General features: G+C 39.0%; 1 pseudogene; it reads right to left on the bottom strand.

Annotated features, from left to right (window-relative positions):
- Positions 1–1,595: 1,595 nt before the first annotated feature.
- Positions 1,596–3,979, bottom strand: LOC102840139 (annotated as a pseudogene).
- Positions 3,980–4,568: the final 589 nt, after the last annotated feature.

Below are 4,568 nucleotides of genomic sequence, written 5' to 3' on the forward strand. Positions count from 1 at the left end.
ATTTTTAAATAATTTTTAAATAATTTATCTTGTCTAATTGTATTAACTAGTACCTACAGTACAAGTTTGAAATAAAATTGCTGAAAGTAGATTTCATTACATTGTTTCAGGTATTTGTGAGCATGTGTTCAATATTTCATCAATATTCTTGTTTTTTTTTTGCTGTAATTTCCATTGATTCCCTGCACTGGGCCATTTTCTTTCCAGTTCTTTAATAGATTCCCACACCTTTTATCCCTCTTTTTGTTTGTTTAGTCCTGAGTAGGAATTGTATTTTGTCACGTGCTACCTGTCCTTAATCTGGATTTATGGAAATGATAACATATTTTATTTTATTTTCTCTTTTATACTAAAATATCAACAGTATTTATATCTGTTCAATGATAAAATATTCTTCCCTTTGCTTTTGTATATTTTTGGAAGCATGATTATTACAGAAACAAAAATAGAAAGTTACAAAATCCTCAGAATGTGAACCCCAGGAAGCCAAAGGAGGAACTCAGCAGTCAATGTCTGAAATCCGGAACAGGTCAGACAGGGTCAGCAGCCAGGCCCAAATGTACAACAGTGTTTTCTATATTTATCAGTCTACTTTCTCGATATTTGATGCTCTTATCAATGTAAAAGTTTAACAAGACCCTACAGAAATATTTATTGGCACACAGAAAAACAATGCCAGCAATTTTGGTTTTGAATTGGTATAACACATAACTATTTTATAGTTAATATTTAGGGGGCAAATATTTAAAATTACTTTATCATCACAACAAAGACCAAAAATATTCCTTTGTTTTGCCCTTGAGCAACCTAGAAACATTGAACTATTACCCTCCTAGCCCCCAATAAGAAAATATTTGCTAGAACAGTCCTCAGTCCTTGTGAGTCCAAGTTTACTGTTGTTGTTGTCAGGTGCCATCGAGTTGGAACCGACTCATAGTGACCCCATGCACAGCAGAACGAAACACGGTCCGATCCTGGGCCAACCTCACTACCACTGCCACACTTGAGTCCATCAGTGATGCCACCTGGCTGATCCATCTCGTTGGGGGTCTTCCTCTTTTTCTCTGACCCTCCACCTTACCCAGCATGACATCCTTCTCCAGCGACTGTTCTCTCTGGACAATGTGTCCAAAGTAGGAGAGATGAAGTTTAGCCATCTTGGCCTCCAAGGAGCACTCTGGTTGTACTTCTTCCAAAACAGATCTATTGGTTCTTTTCGCAGTCCATGGCACTTTCAGTATTCTCCTCCAACACCACAACTCAAAGGCATTAATTCTTCTATGATCTTCCTTATTCACTGTCCAGCTTTCACATCCATATGAGGTTATTGAAAATACCATGGCTTGGGTCAGGCACACCTTAATCCTCAAGCTGACATCTCTGCTCTTCAATACTTTAAAAAGTTCCTGTGCAGCAGATTTGTCCAATGCAATACGTCGTCTGATCTCTTGACTGCTGCTTCCATGAATGTTGACAGTTGATCCAAGAAGAATGAATAAATAAGTCCAAATCCTAAAGGTTCTAACATTTCCCTGTTAGAACAGGGAAGAAAATCCATTTGGAGACAGTTATTTAAAGTGAAGGAAGGTGTGTCTTCAGTGTGAGGATTGCCTGCCATCAGGGGTTTTATGTTTTGTTAATATTTTTAAAGATCTTGGACTTTTCAACATTTTTGGCTTTCTGGTAGATGAATCCACCACCTCCTCCTCGCTTTTTATGTTTGCCTTCATTGCTGTTCATTTTCAGATCAACACAAGGAGGCACCTTGAAATCAAATGACTTGAGATAAATTTAAATGATTAACATTAAAGATTTATTTCAGAGAATGAGAATCATACATTCGAATATAATAAAGCCAATGCAACAGTGGATTTATATGCTTCCAGGGCTGACTGGAATCCAAAAAGCTGGGTTAGATGAAGAAAAATGTGGCATTAGGATTGGAGGAAGACTCATTAACAAACTGTGATATGCAGATGATACAACCTTGCTTGCTGAAAGTGAAGAAGACTTAAAATACTTACTGATGAAGATCAAAGAGCACAGTCTTCCATATGGCTTTCATCTCAATGTAAAGAAAACAAAAATTTTCACCAATACACAACATTCTTATCAATGGAGAAAAGATTGAAATTGTTAAAAACTTCATTTTTCTTAGATCAACTATCAACACTCATGGAAGCAACAGTGAAGAAATCAAATGACGTATTGTATTAGGCAAATCTGCTGCACAAGACCTTTTGAAAGTTTTGAAGAGCAAAATGTCAGCTTGAGGACTAAGGTGCACCTGACCCAATCCATGGTATTTTCGATGACCTCATATGCATGTGAAAGCTGGACAGTAAATAAGGAAGACCATGGAAGAATTGATGCTTTTGAGTTATGGTGTTGGAGGACAATATTGAAAGTGCCATGGGCTGCCAAAAGAACCAACAGATCTGTGTTGAAATAAGTGTAGCCAGAGTGCTCCTTGGAGGGCAGGATGGCCAAACGTCATCTCTCATACTTTGGACATATTGTCAGGAGGGACCAGTTACTGGAAAAGGATATCCTGTTTGGTAGAGTGGAGGGTCAGAGAATAGAGGAAGACCCCCAGTGAGACAGATTGACCACATGGCAGCATCGATGGACTCAAGCGTGGCAACAGTAGTTGGCCCAGTGAGGTTGGCCCAGGATCAGGCAGTGTTTCCTTCTGCTGTGCATAGGGTCACTATGAGTCAGTACTGACTCAATGGCACCTAACAACAACAATAAGGGCTGACATACGAAGGAAGTAATTCTTTTCAATCAGTTTTTCAAGTTGAGACTGGACATCAGAAATTTTGGACCACAAAAACTCAAATTCATTTACTGGAACCTTGGATTTCTTCAAGCAACTAAGGAAACCTGATTCTTCTGGGAGCAAAAGGAGCAAGGCATGCTCTTTTCCATTTAGGCCTCTGGCTGTTCTACCCATACAATGAATATTCTCCTTAAGGTAACACAGAGGGTCATACTGAAAAATCCAGTTTCCTTCAGGAATATCCAGCCCTTGAGATGCCACATCTGCACACAACAATATGCCAGAATCTGCATTGCAGAATTGAAAGAATGTAATTGTCCGCTTATTTTAGTTCTGTCATCCATGAATGGCCAAGACAGGTAAATCAATATAGTTTAGCAGCTCATAGTGGAATATAACAGACTTGCAGGATGAAGAGAACATTAGTTTCTTCTTTCAGTTTTTCTTAAGGAATGTAAAGAGCAGAAGGAATCTTTTTTTAGTGGCACAAACAATGTATCCCTGCTCAAGACCATCCACTGTTGCATAGGTTTTATCATCATCAACACCAACATACAAGGGCTCTGTTTTTAGTGAAATCCTTGCCAGGTCTTCAACTTTTAGAGTTTGTGTGGCAGAAAAAAAAGCATGGTCAGTCTTCGTACTGGCAGAATTTAAAAATGTGCTTTAATTCCTCTTCAAAGCTAACATACAAGATTCAATCAGCCTGAGATCTGGTAGCACAGTGGTTACGAATTGGGCTGCGAACCTCAGGGTCAGCAGTTCAAAACTACCAGCTCTTCTGCGGAAGAAAGATGAGGCTTTCTGCTCCTGTAAAGATTTACAGCCTCAGAAACCCTGTACAGAGTCACTGTGAGTCAGAACAGACTCCACGCACATAACAACATCAATAATCACACTATAGCTTTTTATACAAGAATCCTGGCATATTCTGTACATGGTCTAGGAGGTGGCCTGGTATGGGTATGATAATGTTGATGCCATAAGCAAATTTCTGTGAACAACCCATATATGTGAACATGGTGAATCATTAGCTGATTAAGTACACCAAATGTCTGCATGGCCAGTTCCCTAGTTCCCTAGAATAAGGACCCCTGTTTCATTCCTGGGCATAAATTTTAATTTAACAATAAGTTCAACTGCAGGGACGAGAAATACCAGAGTTTTACCACTGCCTGTTATGTTTGTAAAGCCCATTTCTTTTATTGCCTTCAGAGAGATTACTTAAAGAAGTAAATGAAGAATTTCCTATACTCTCATCAATCCCATGGGCAGGCTGGGCACTTCGCTGTCATCTTTCTCATCATCTGGCTTCTCCACACTCATTTCTGCTTCTGCGTAGACTCCTGATACAGCCCTCTTCAAGTTTCATTTTGTCTTCAGTTTTTGCTTTTTTTCTGACAGGGCTAGCAGCATCCCACATTTTTCTCTTTTTCTACTTCATTTTCATTTTTGGTTCTGAATGGGGAAGTTGTGTTATTGCTTCCCCATTGGCTAAATTTGCAGATTTTTTTTTTTTTTTTTTACATTTCTCAATGCTTCTTTAGACATATCTCTGTTTTGGGCTCCTAGCAATCTCATATTCATAGACTGTTTTAGGGATTTTTAAAACCTTTTCCACCTCCTACTGTTTCTTCAGGCAGATTTCCATTTTGGGCTTCTGACAGGCACACACCCAATGACCTCTGTAGCTTTTGCTTTTGAAGCCTTATTTTCAGCTTCTGCTTCTTGATCTTCCTGCACAGGAGTTTCATTGGTAGTTGAGACCTGATGTTGAAGGAATGAG

The sequence above is a fragment of the Chrysochloris asiatica genome, unplaced genomic scaffold (assembly GCF_000296735.1).
Source record: "Chrysochloris asiatica unplaced genomic scaffold, ChrAsi1.0 scaffold00008, whole genome shotgun sequence".
Classification (NCBI taxonomy): Eukaryota; Metazoa; Chordata; class Mammalia; order Afrosoricida; family Chrysochloridae; genus Chrysochloris; species Chrysochloris asiatica.